The sequence below is a fragment of the Schistocerca gregaria genome, chromosome 3 (genome assembly GCF_023897955.1).
Source record: "Schistocerca gregaria isolate iqSchGreg1 chromosome 3, iqSchGreg1.2, whole genome shotgun sequence".
Taxonomy (NCBI): domain Eukaryota; kingdom Metazoa; phylum Arthropoda; class Insecta; order Orthoptera; family Acrididae; genus Schistocerca; species Schistocerca gregaria.
Genome location: NC_064922.1, coordinates 403,042,796 through 403,057,685, shown reverse-complemented (window position 1 = coordinate 403,057,685; position 14,890 = coordinate 403,042,796).

Here is a 14,890-nt window from a genome sequence, read left to right as displayed (position 1 = left end):
GGGCATAGCCAGACAGTTTAAAGGCCAATATTAATTCAGTGAGATCTGTAATCATTGCTTAGTGTCTTTGAATTGTGTTTATGACGAATAAATACATTAAAATCACGGAATTTATCCTTTAGTACATAGTATTTTCCTGTGCTAATCAATCTTGTCACTTGTCTACATTTTATACATGTTTTAAGTTATTCGTTCAAAGAGAACTGGATTTTGTCGCCTTATCGTGACATTCAATCGCATCCACTGGATAAGGTTAGGAAACAGTTGGGCTATCACAAGACAATTGACTTAACAAATGAGAATAACGTACTCCTTCTGGGGAAAGTATAAGTGTCAGGGCGGCTCCAGTCGCGTTAAAATATCCGTTGCGCAAATTATCACTTGTATGTTCTCGTGGCAAGTCTCCGTCATCAGCAGCCAGCAGTAGAAGAGGTAGATGTACGTTAGAATGTAACTCTCCACAATTCGGGCCACTTTTATTTGTCCCACCCTACAGAAAAGTATATCCGGAAACAAGAGACAGCTGAGTCGGGAAGGATGGAAGAAATAAGTGCGACTGAAAAAGCAGCAGTATTAAAACAGTTTCACGATTCTCCCACTGCAGGACACCTGGCAATAGGAAGAACCTGTGAGCGAATAACGAAGTGCCGAGTATGGAACGGTATGAAGAAGTAAATAGAAGAATATATCCGAAACTTTGGAAGTTGTCAAAAGAATAAACTCACTAGGAAACGCATAAAGATGCCTCTAGAGATCACTAAGACGTCTGAGCACATTTTCGAAGGCTGTGACATTGACAAAGAAGCTCCAGTAAAACAGATGGAGGGGACGAGAGTACCCTTACATTTCAGGATTCGCTGACCAAGTTTAAGGTAGCTGAACCCATTGAAAGGCAAGATGCTGAAACAGTAGCGAGGGTGCTAGTTGAGAACTTCATACTGAGATATGGAGCATTGACAGTATTGTTGAGTGACGTGGCCAGGAATTTTATGAGTGAGTACGAAAAGAGTATGTAAACTACTGTGTATCAAGAAAGTACAGACAACAAGACAACATCCTCAAACAATCGGAGCTCGAACATTAACGGAGATGTTGCGAAACTCTGTAAGGAGAGCACAGACAAATTCCATTTGCGGCTTTTGTGTATAAAACAACACCGCATACTGTGACAGGTTATACGCCACATGCATTGTTCTTTGGAAGAATCTGTAACGTTCTACAAATACTATAGAAACATCCGGCTGAAGTGATGTATAATTTTGATGATTATGTGGCAGAGTTAAAGCAGAGCATGCAAGAAATACACTGATGTGCAAGAATACAATGTAAAATAAAAAATAAGGAATACTATGATAGGACTAACAACCAAAAGGAGTTCCGTTGTGGAGATAAGGTTCTGTTGTTGATGAGGGCGTACGACGAGGCAGATCATGTAAGTTAGTTATACAGTGGCGAGGTCCACACACGGTGGTAAGAACAAGGGGGCCTAATATTGTAATCTGTCTGAAACTAAATAAATATATCACTGTTCATGCAAACAGATCGGAATTTTTCGGAATATTTCTAATCCCAAATGTCTGTGTCATATTGCTTCGTCGGTGTTATCAAACTGCACATTGGGGTTGAGCACACCAGACAAGAACCGTACACGCAAGTAGCAAAGTTCCAGTCATTACCTGGACTGTGTGAGAATATGGATCAAGTTAAAATTTACAGTGTAACATAGAAAATTGTGAGTTATTTTAATTTAATGGAACACAGAGAGAAATTTGGACACACTGAGGTTCTTGCGAGTCAGAAATCGGACATTATAAAGTCAGTTGGCATTATTAGATACAGTACAACAGAGCGTAACAGTGGTGAATTTATGTTAAAATGTCACCTAGGAAAAAAAGAAAAGGTACTGGGTCTGAGTAGGCAATTTTCAAGCATGAATCCCGTACAAAGAAACAAGGAATCCTAAACTTTGTGGCCGAGGTCAGTTAGATTCCGTTCGGAACGCTAGATGAAGATGACGCAACGTACTTCAAGGCAAAGAAAGATGTCTTAGAAGGGGAACAGAAACAGCTACACCGACTTTCGGAGGAGCAAGAAGGAGCAAGTGACAATAGTTAAAGCAGCCCAAACTAGTCTTAATCAAACGGTAAGCTCCATAGCGAAAAAAGAAGAAATTATCACCCATGGAATGAGGCAATTTACCCGGCACATAGTAGAATTTGAGAATAGTACTGACAAACGGTTGCACAGACCACTAACTTTGATCACCTTTAACTAACAGCTGACGTAGCTGACGAGCATTTTTAGTGATCTAGAACAGGAATACGGTATGTTAATATCAGCTATTGTTACCGCTCAGAAAGGTATTCTGGAGCCTCACCTGATCAATCCTGTTCAGATCGTAAAATACCTAGCATTAATAAAAGATGACATCAAAGACAGACGCTTCTCTATCGATCTTATGGTAGGCAGACAATACCGGTTAATCAGAGTTGTTGATCTGGATGTTTTCATTGCTGGAAACATCTTGAGTTATGTGTTAAACGTCCCGCTGACGTATATAACCTCTACAAAATACTATCATTACCGTTAGAACGGCTGAAAGCAAGGGGAAACTACGGCCGCAATTTTTCCCGAGGGCATGCAGCTTTACTGTATGGATAAATGATGATGGCGTCCTCTTGGGTAAAATATTCCGGAGGTAAAATAGTGCCCCATTCGCATCTCCGGGCGAGGGCTACTCAGGAGGACGTCGTTATCAGGAGAAAGAAAACTGGCGTTCTACGGATCGGAGCGTGTAATGTCAGATCCCTTAATAGGGTAAGTAGATTAGAAAATTGAAAAAGGGAAATGTATAGGTTACAGTTAGATATAGTGCGAATTAGCGAAATTCGGTGGCAGGAGGAACAAGACTTTTGGTCAGGTGAATACAGGGTTATAAATACAAAATCAAATACGAGTAACGCAAGTGTAGGTTCAATAATGAATAAAAAAATAGGAGTTCGGGTAAGCTACTACAAACAACATAGTGAACGCATTATTGTGGCCAAGATAGACACGAAGCCCACGCCTGCAACAGTAGTACAAGTTTATATGCCAACTAGCTCTACAGATGACGAAGAAATTGATGAAATGTATGATGAGATAAAAGAAATTATTCAGGTAGTGAAGGGAGACGAAAATTTAATAGTCATGGGTGATTGGAATTCGAGAATAGGAAAAGGGAGAGAAGGAAACATAGTAGGTGAATATGGATTGGGGCTAAGAAATGAAACAGGAAACCACCTGGTAGAATTTTCCGCAGAGCATAACTTAATCATAGCTAACACTTGATTCAAGAATCATGAAAGAAGGTTGTATACATTGAAGAATCGCGGAGATACTAAAAGGTATCTGACCACTATCTATTGGTTATGAACTGCAGATTAAAATGGAAGAAACTGCAAAAAGGTAGGAATTTAAGGAGATGGGACCTGGATAAATTGACTAAACCACAGGTTGTACAGAGTTTCAGGGAGAGCGTAAGGGAACAATTGGCAGCACTGTAGGAAAGAAGTACAGTAGAAGAAGAATGGGTAGCTCTGAGGGATGAAGTAGTGAAGGCAGCAGAGGATCAAGTAGGTAAAAAGACGAGGGCTAGTAGAAATCCTTGGGTAACGGAAGAAATATTGAATTTATTTGATGAAAGGAGAAAATATAAAAAAGCAGTAAATGAAGCAGGCAAAAAGTAATACAAACGTCTCAAAAATGAGATCGACAGGAAGTGCAAAATGGCTAAGCAGGGATGGCTAGAGGACAAATGTATTGATGTAGAGGCTTATCTCACTAGGGGTAAGATAGATACTGCCTACAGGAAAATTAAAGAGACCTTTGGAGAAAAGAGAACAACTTGTAGGAATATCAAGAGCTCAGATGGAAACCCAGTTCTAAGCAAAGAACGGAAAGCGGAAAGGAGGAAGGAGTATATAGAGGGACTATAAGGGTGATGTTCTTGAGGACAATATTATGGAAATGGAAGAGAATGTAGATGAAGATGAAATGGGAGATATGATACTGCGTGAAGAGTTTGACAGAGCACTGAATGACCTGAGTCGAAACAAGGCCCCAGGAGTAGACAACATTCCATTAGAACTACTGACAGCCTTGGGAGAACCGGTCCTGACAAAACTCTACCATCTGGTGAGCAAAATGTATGAGACAGGCGAAATACCCTCAGACTTCAAGAAGAATATAATAAATCCAATTCCAAAGAAAGCAGGCGTTGACAGATGTGAAAATTAGCGTACTGTCAGTCACGGCTGCAAAATTCTAACGCGAATTCTGTAGAGACGAATGGAAAAACTGGTAGAAGCCGACCTCGGGGAAGATCAGTTTGGATTCCGTAGAAATATGGGAACACGTGAGGCAATACTGACCCTACGACTTATCGTAGAAGCTAGATTAAGAAAAGGCAAACCTACGTTTCTAGCATTTGTAGACTTGGAGAAAGCTTTTGACAATGTTGACTGGAATAATCTCTTTCAAATTCTGAAGGTGGCAGGGGTAAACCACAGGGAGCGAAAGGCTATTTACAATTTGTACGGAACCAGATGGCAGTTATAAGGGTCGAGGGGCATGAAAGGGAAGCAGTGGTTGGGTAGGGAGTGAGCCAGGGTTGTAGCCTCTCCCCGATGTTATTCAATATGTATATTGCTCAAGCAGTAAAGGAAACAAACGAAAAATTTGGAGTAGGTATTAAAATTCATGGAGAAGAAATAAAAACTCTGAGGTTCGCCGATGACATTGTAATTCTGTCAGAGACATCAAAGGACTTGGAAGAGCAGTTGAACGGAATGGACAGAGTCTTGAAGGGAGGATATAAGATGAACATCAACAAAAACAAAACGAGGATAATGGAATGTAGTCGAATTAAGTCGGGCGATGCTGAGGGAATTAGATTAGGAAATGAGACACTTAAAGTAGTAAATGACTTTTGCTATTTGGGGAGCAAAGTAACTCATGAAGTAGAGAGGAAGTAAAATGTAGACTGGCAATGGCAAGGAAAGCATTTCTGTTGAAGAGAAATTTGTTAACATCGAGTATAGATTTAAATGTCAGAAAGTCGTTTCTGAAAGTATTTGTATGGAGTGTAGCCATGTATGGAAGTGAAACATGGACGATAAATACTTTGGACAAGAAGACAATAGAAGCCTTTGAAATGTGGTGTTACAGAAGAATGCTGAAGGTTAGATGGGTAGATCACGTAACTAATGAGGAATTATTGAATAGGATTGGGGAGAAGAGGAGTTTGTGGCATAACTTGACAAGAAGAAGGGTTCAGTTGGTAGGACATCTTCTGAGGCATCAAGGGATCACCAATTTTGTATTGGAGAGCAGCGTGGAGGGTAAAAATCGTAGAGGGAGACCAAGAGATGAATACACTAAACAGATTCAGAAGGATGTAGGCTGCAGTACGTATTGGGAGATGATGAAGCTTGCACAGGATAGCGTAGCATGGAGAGCTGCGTCAAACCAGTCTCAGGACTGAAGACCACAACAACAACAACAACCGTTAGAACTAAGGATAGAGACATTTATTTATGTATGTTGCCCCAAAGAGAGAGCTGCTGCTAAGTAATGACGTGAAACGTCAGTATGCGAAGTAAGACGGTAGATCAGAGCCTCAGAATATGCAAGCAGCTATTTATCCTTTTTTTTACGTATAATCATGAGAAGTGTGAGGCAAAGACGCTGTAACCAGTGGGAGACGTTCCGAAGGATTGCGTGCAGAAGATAATATTGGTAAACGAAAGTCTGTCGACGCCCTTAAGTAATAATAACTGGCTGTTTGTTGCCCCGCTAGACGAAGGCATAACCGTGATCTGTCATGACCGAAGTCCCACAGATATCATGCTTTGACGCACAGGGAAGGTGTCGTGGGTATACGGCTCAGATGGTGATACAGACTGAACTTGTAATACGAACAGATAGAGGAAGAATATAAGTGAACTTAAGCTGGAGCTGCCAATGCAGCCTGCAATTAGGCAGACACATGACCTAGCAGCTGAGGGACAGACGTTGGATGAGCTACAAAAGGAGACTGAATGCCAGGAGAGAAATTCCTTTCGCGACTTCTCATCAAGTTATTTCTTTTTCTGGAGTTTCAGGGGATCTAATTGTCTATGCAGATATTGTAAATGTTGCCGAGACTGTTTTAATTTTGTATACAAAACAATGGGAAACGATTGTTGCGGAAAAATAAACACTATCGTAAATCGGTGCCCGGAGACAAATATGGGGGGGCACCGTACTATGAGCAGCACATCTAGAGACAGTGTAGAGATAATTTTTTACAGTTGTCTAGTGCCTGCTAGACATGTTAGAATTGAAGTAAGAACTGCTGTTTATGAAAGTATTAAGACAAAAACGAACAAATGCTGCGGTTAACACTGGTAGAAAGTGTGAAAAACTAGCGTAAAGTAGTTTCTTCTTCTAGTACTAAAATTGAAATTCTGTTATGAGGTGTACAGCATTGTATCCAGTGTAAATCGTTGTAAAGTAGTATATATATCCATCCTATCAGAAAAGAGAATTTATAGGATAATACACGATATCTCATATTGTAAAACAAAATGTACCTTTACTCCGGGTGTCTGAATATGTAACAGTGGTATTAAGTCTGAGACGTAAAAATGTAAATATTTCTCTCACAAGAAAAGATTGATTTATGCGTATTTCTGTCGTGGAAAGTTGTTGAGTAATTGTGTCTCTTTCGAACATTATTGCAAAGCAGTTGCGTATGTTTCTCTGTTAATGGAATAAAATAGGTGAAAAACCTTGTATAAAATTTGTAGTCTACAAATATCTAGTTAAAGAGGTGGAGATGACGCAAGCTTAGAAAATGCAACAAACAGAAGTAGAAGTAGAAAGTACACCGTAGTACAAAGGCGACGCCATAGGAAGGGCGATGGCTTGGGCGTTGATTGGCAATGTTACATGGACTCACGAGGTATCACGTGAGCTCACGTGGAGAAGCCGCGAGGCGCAGAAAGGCGTTGCTGGGGACCGTATACGGTAACATACGAGGCCCCAAAGGGTCGTGGATATGGGACAGTGCTCAGACAGACACTTACCAAAGAAAAATCACCAAACTGCCGGCTGTTTTCAAACGTTATTATTTTATTTACATTTCCAATTTCAGCATCTCATTAATGCCATTTCTGGACCCTGTGCACTCCATGTGTAGAGAATCAGATCCATCGGTGGTGCATAACCGGAACCATCAACACGTGGATTCCGTGAATGGTTTGTGGAGTGTGTGCTTCGGAGAGTCGACAACAACTGACACCCTTTGTTGATCACGCCACACTGCCAAGTGGTGAGGTCACGTTCAGCGGTGTCACAGCCCCACGATGTCCTTGGAGAAGTGTTGAATCATCCGAGAGAGGACAGCACTGTCAGACTGTCGTGCTGTTGTACATCAAATTACAAACTGTCGAATTTGACTGCGAAATGTTTGAAACTGAACACCCCAAGGCAAAAAGTGGTTTCATTCATGCCCTTTACGACAGTTCCTGGGGCCGTTTATTGTTGATTATGGCCATCAGTGTGTCCGAAATGTTTTCCACGGAACCACATAAAAACGTCGCGCTTCTGATCTCCGTCGCGTACACCTCATGAGTGGGGATAGTATGTGGGTAAATGAGGCTGTGTAGGAAAGCAGGAAACCTGAAAGGAGAACTGCAAAGGCTCAGTCTAAATGTAGTGGATGGTCAGTGAATGGAAATGGAAAGAAGGTAAAGACATTTGGCCAGACTAATATAGTGTAATATCGACGGTACGACAAAATTATATAAAAGGAGAAGGATTTGTTACGAATAGAAAGGTAGAGCACAGAGCGAGCTGCTGTGAACAGTTCCCATGGTGTGAGAAGTCGTCGGTAGCATTGAGAACTGTGGTGGAATGTGGTGCCAATGTGACATCTTAATCATGACCTAACTCGAAGTTCTCTCTGTCCTTTTTTATGCACGCTTCGACACCTTGTTGTTCAAATAGTTGCCTATACCGAATGACGTCCCAGGGTGCCATGCTTCTCTAGTGAGAGAGGAACTTTGTAGGCACCTTCGAGCCAAATTACGAACCTGAGTCGCAATCGGAGAAAATGAGTGGGTTTGAAAAAAGTTCTCGTTTACTTTTGTTGCGCACTTTAAGTAATAATGAAAAATATGTGATCGGAGGCTTTCCCGGCGTATGTGTTGTTTCCAGGACTCTCGGGTGTCCAGCCGGATGAGGTCGTTGAAGTACCACGATATTTCGGCGAATAACCTTTCTACCACCATCAGGTGGTTCTGATGGAATAGTCTGTCTGCTCTCTCTCTCTCTCTCTCTCTCTCTCTCTCTCTCTCTCTCTCTCTTTAACACACACACACACACACACACACACACACACACACACACACACACACACACACACACTCACACACATCCTTTACTTTTCCCTCCTTGGGGAAGTGTATGGAGAAGTCTGTACCCTATTGGCTTTTACTCCAAATTGTATGCTTTTGTGTGGATAGTTTTGGCTGTCTTTGTATTGTGATGGTGTTCTGGTTGCGCCTTTTACTTGCCTGAGGTAGGCGAGATGTTGGATATTTTTAGGTTTGAGGATTGGTATTAGGGCTTGGAGATTTTCGGATTTTTCTCTTCGACTTAGTCGTCGAAGATCATCATAGGGCGTTTGTGCTTATCGCGGGACATGTCATACCGACCTAGGAAGTGGATAGATTATTTCCAGATCTGGAAGACCTCTCATAGAGAGCCCTTGCCAGACCTTGAAGTCTTTCTTTGAGGAGGGGGATTTCAGCAGCGGCGTGCAAGTCGACTGTTGGAAACCCATGGGGTAGATAGATACACAGCGCTCCTGTGGGCGCGGTTCTGCAGCCTCTGGAGCTTGTCCAGGTGCTGCTGCGTCGGATACCCCCAGAAAGAAGACAAGTGCTTCAAATGGTTCTGAGGTCATCAGTCCCCTAGAACTTAGAACTACTTAAACCTCTACATCTACATTGATACTCCGCAAGCCACCCAACGGTGTGTGGCGGAGGGCACTTTACGTGCCACTGTCATTACCTCCCTTTCCGGTTCCAGTCGCGTATGGTTCGCGGGAAGAACGACTGCCGGAAAACCTCCGTGCGCGTTCGAATATCTCTAATTTTACATTCAAGATCTCCTTGGGGGGTATAAGTAGGGGGAAGCAATATATTCTTCATACAGAAACGTAACGTCTCGAAACCTAGACAGCAAACTACACCGCGATGCAGAGTGCCTATCTTGCAGAGTCTGCCACTTGAGTTTGCTAAACATCTCCGTAACGCTATCACGGTTACCAAATAACCCTGTGATGAAACGCGCCGCTCTTTTTCGGATCATCTCTATCTCCTCCGTCAACCCGACCTGGTACGGATCCCACACTGATGAGCAATACTCAAGTAATAGGTAGAACGAGTGTTTTGTAAGCCACCTCCTTTGTTGATGGACTATATTTTCTAAGGACTCTCCCAATGAATCTCAACCTGGTACCCGTCTTACCAACAATTAATTTTATATGATCATTCCACTTCAAATCGTTCCGCACGCATACTCCCAGATAGTTTACAGAAGTAACTCCTACCAGTGTTTGTTCCGCTATCATATAATCATACAATAAATGATCCTTCTTTCTATGTATTCGCAACACGTTACATTTGTCAACGTTAAGGGTCAGTTGCAACTCCCTGCACCAAGTGCATATCCGCTGCAGATCTTCCTGCATTTTGCTACAATTTTCTAATGCTGCAACTTCTCTGTATACTACAGCATCATCCGCGAAAAGCCGCATGGAACTTCCGACACTATCTACTAAGTCATTTATATATATTGTGAAAAGCAGTGGTCCCATAACACTCCCCTGTGGCACGCAGGAGGTTACTTTAAGGTCTGTAGACGTGTCTCCATTGAGAACAACATGCTGTGTTCTGTTTGCTAAAAACTCTTCAATCCAGCCACACTGCTCGTCTGATATTCCGTAGGCTCTTACTTTGTTTATCAGCCGACAGTGCGGAACTGTATCGATCGCCTTCCGGAAGTAGAGAAAAATAGCATCTACTTGGGAGCCTGTATCTAATATTTTCTGGGTCTCATGAACAAATAAAGCGTGTTGGGTCTCACACGATCGCTGTTTCCGGAATCCATTTTGATTCCTACAGATTAAATTCTGGGTTTCCAGAAACAACGTGATACGTGAGCAAAAAACATGTTCTAAAATTCTACAACAGTTGACGTCAGAGATATAGGTCTATAGTTTTGCGCATCTGCTCGACAACCCTTCGTGAAGACTGGGACTACCTGTGCTCTTTTTCAATCATTTGGAACCTTCCGTTCCTCTAGAGACTTGCGCTACACGGCTGTTAGATTCTATTATCGGACGTATGAGTGATATGTATACATTCACCCCTATCGAGCAGGAGAGGGAGCTGGTTGTGTTGATGATTGGGTGTAAGATGGACGTTCTGGCACAGACTTTCCTATGGACCTCGCGTACGTGGGGATTCCACGCTAGTCCCGAGTCCAGGGTTTGGTGGTGTCTGCTCATTGTCGGTGTTATTTATGTCCGACAGCCGCACTTCGACTCTCTGCGCTGACGGTCCGACTGCGGCCGAGGACATACCGATTGCGAGCGCCGACGCTTCGATTGCGGCCGCCGACAATTCGTCTGCGGGCGCCGACCCAGGTTTGAGCCGTCTCCGGCGTCGCGCCGGGTGATGGAAGATGCAGAATCCAGTGGAGTGTCCCTGGAGGTCGTCATGGAAAGATCTTGTGTCCGCTTGAGGCGTGACTCCTTGATGGAGCTAAGTACTGGTTTCCATGCCTTGCAGTGTTGAAAATCTGTGTCTCGGTTTCTGAAATTGTCCGTTATGCGAATTTCAATGGCCTCCTTGAAGATGCTGTCGCAGTAGAAGCCAGGGGCCAGAATATTGGTCTCTTCTTATTTCTCGTTGTATCATGCTTCCAAGCAGTTTTCTGCCAGTACCGATTTGTTGGTTTACAAGTATGCCACTTCCTCTTCTGATTTCTGACCAATTTATACGGTTTACTGGCTCAAATTTATTGCAGAACTCAATTAATCTTTCTCCTCCCTCTTTCACGTTACCAAGGCCAAATTCTTCCACGATTCTATTTTTTATTCCTTCGACTACTACTGCAGTCCGATCCGCATGATTATTAGGTAGTTATTGCAGAACTCAATTAATCTTTCTCCGCCCTCATTCATATTACCAAGGCCAAATTCTTGCACGATTCTATTTTTTATTCCTTCGACTATTACTGCAGTCCGATCCGCATGATTATTAGGTTATCATTTCCCTTTTGATACAGAGTTACTTATCAATACCTTCATGTACTTTTCTCTATCTGTTGATCTTCCATTTCCGACGTCGAGATGTTTACTGCATCATTGTAGTTGGCATTGGTTTCCTGTCGATTCTGATGCGAACAACCTGACCACGGAACTGTTCACAGCAGCTCACTCTGTGCCCCACTTTTCTATTCGTAACAAATCCTTCTCCTTTTACATAATTTTGTCGTACCGTCGATATTACACTATATTCGTCTGGCCAAATGTCTTTAGCATCTTTCCATTTCCATTCACTGACCATCCACTACACTTAGACTGAGTCTTTGCAGTTCTCCTTTCAGGTTTTCTGCTTTCCTACCACTTTCAAAGTTCTGACTTTCCACGTTCTGACTCGTAGTATGTTTCTCTATCGTTGGTTTTCAGTCTTTTTCTCATTGTTACCTCCCCTTGGCAGTCACCTCCTGGAGTTCCGAATACAGGACTAATCTAGAATCTTTTGCTGCGTAACTTCTGTAAATAACTGGCACTAGAAAATATATTTTTACCAGACTTTTCTAATAAATCTGGTTTTCCGCGAGAACGATAGCTGATGGAACGAGGGGCTCAGTACTGCATCGAAAATAGCTGTGAATTCGCGCAGAGCAACTACATTCTCTTGAACGGTTACTGTGGTACTTGTGGTAGCTTGGATGCCATCTACAAGGAAAGTGATGTGAGAGATAACGTCTTCCAGTATTTTTATCATTGCTAGCTTTTACACTATTTCTCATCTTCTGTCAGTAAATTTTACTTCAACATTCGTGGACTCATTTGTGTCAAAAGGCAGGCGATCGTGTAAGAGTACAGGTGTATTAACTACTGCTTCAAAAATGTGCAGACCGAGCGAGGTGGCTCAGTGGTTAGACACTGGACTCGCATTCGGAAGGACGGCGGTTCAATCTCTCGTCCGGCCATCCTGATTTAGGTTTTCCGTAATTTCCCTAGATCACTCCAGGCAAATGCCGGGATGGTTCCTCTGAAAGGGCACGACCGACTTCCTTTCCCTTCCTTTCCTAATCCGATGAGACCGATGACCTTCGCCTGTTTTCCCCCTTCTCCATTTTCCTGTACCCTCACTCTCCAGTGTACCTGTATAATAGTGCATGACGATAATCTAATTTCAGTCTCTTTTCTCATCTAACGATATGATGTACATCCACTGAAATATGTTATATGACTTCATGATGTTCATAATGCCTATTGTATTTGTATACGTATATTTATACGAACATTTATGATGTATCAAGCACATCTGAAGGTGGCAGTTACTTGTCGAAACTGGTAATGTGAATATTTTTTACGTATCTGAGAGATCATGACGTGATAAATTATATCCAAACCCTTTATTGTCATGTCACTGAATGTACGAATCAATATTGTGTAATAAACTGTGAAAAACTCTGAAAATACATTTCGTTTGAACGGTTTCCCCCGTAATTACACTGCAAGATTGTCAATCCATCCGAGTTGATGCGCGGTAACTGCTGCAAATAGCAGCAAAGTGCATTCCGAGCCAATGATGTGTGCTGCAGAGCGCCACCGAGCACGTGATGCCCTCATCGCCAGCTATTGGATTATAGTCCTTTATAAGGGTCTGTTGAGTAACAGTGCGGATAGTACTTTCGAGGTACACGCAACATCTAATGGACCGGTTTTAGTTGCAATAAACACAGGCATTTTTCTAGGTGTATACACCGTCATAATCAATAACAGGAAGAGTTTGCTTGCGTGATATTAATTAAAAAATCTCTGCTGTTACTGTAACAGGCCGGAATGTAGTAAATTCGCTTGAAGCCTTATTTAAGTTGCAGAACATGAACTGAGTAAAGCACATCGTCCATGAAATCTGTGAATTCTGTGTAATGAACGGCTACGTTTACAATTAAGTTTAATGATAGACACTGCACATTTTTGGTTGGTTGGTTTTCGGGGAAGGCAAAATGTTGCTATCGCAGATGGTTTTGTGAATGACCTGTAATTAGGAGATGGTCGGCAAAAGACGAATTTTGGGGGCTAGTGTCTTTTTTTATTAGCAAGTGTTCTTTATATCTGGTAGTCAACGCACGTCTAGTTTGTCGTATATAGTAAGAGGAGCAAGTATCGCAGACAATTTTGTAAACACCAGAATTTTCTAAAGGGGAACGAATAGAATACACATTATGAATGAAATATTTTTTTCAAATAGTTATTAGTAGAAAAATCAACGTTGTAATCGTATTTCTTTCGAAGAATGCGTTGGACCTGATAAGAGATAGGCCCCACGAAAGGAATAGAGAAATATTTTTTTGAGTTAGACTGGATAGCAGAAGTACCTAGCGTAGTAATTCTTTTAGCAGTTTCCTTTTTAAGGACGTCATCTACTATGTTAGGTTTATACTCGTTGTTAACTGCTATTGTTTAAAGTAAATTGATTTCTTCGTTGAACTTTTCTTTAGAAAGTGGGATGGAAATGGCTCGGTGAACAGCAGAATGAAAGAAGGCTTTTTTTATGCCATCTGGTCGGTATATGTTACTTTACGAAAAATATTGAAAGAAATTTTATTTGTTTCTATAGTAAGCGTCAAGTCAAGGATGTTTAATTGACGGGCCTCATTTTTAAATTCGATAGTGAGAGAAATGTTCTCATGAAGATCATTGAATAGGTTAAAGATACGATCAACACCGTCAGCCGGTCCTCTGTAGATGATTAGAATATCATCAACGTATCTGGAATAAGAAAGATTGCCTAGTGACGCAGCTGGAAAACAATTTACAAAAATTTCTTCTAGGGAGTTGATGAAACATGAAAACATCAGCTAACGGATTTACGATAGCGAGACGGTCGGATTGCTGGTGCAAATGTCCATTAAATTCGAAATAGTTGTACTTGACTATGACTGAGATGAGATTCATGAAGTCTATGATTTGTTCATGTGAAATATCTTTTTTCAACGACGTTTTTTTTTTCTACAATTGTAAGCGTTTCCTGTACGGGGACGTTAGTATAAAGATTTTTGATATCGAAAGAAAGTAATTTGGTGTCTGAACTGCATTCAAAATCTTTTATTTTTTTGGACTAAGGTGTGACTATTTGGGACGGAATAACTGTTCACAAAAACGAATGATTTTCTCAGAGTTTCATGTAGAAATTTGGTCAGATCATGGTATGCACTATTCATACTATTAGATATCGGGCGTATCGGATGATTAGGTTTGTGGATTTTAAATTGAGACCTATGTTTTGGGGGCTGAGGGTTCATGTTAATGAGCATTTTCTTCTGAAACGGTTTGAGTAGGAAATTTGCGCTGTTGATGGCTGTCCTGACCTCTTTTTGTAAAACTGGAGTCGGATCCTCGTGCAGTTCCGAAATATTATTTTCGTTAAAGAAATCGAAGGTTTTGGAAATATATTCAGAGTTATAAGCAATAACTAAAAAGCACCCTTTGTCTGACTTAGTATTTAGGGCTTCTTTAAGTTTATTATTAATGGAAACGACCAATTTTCTATCA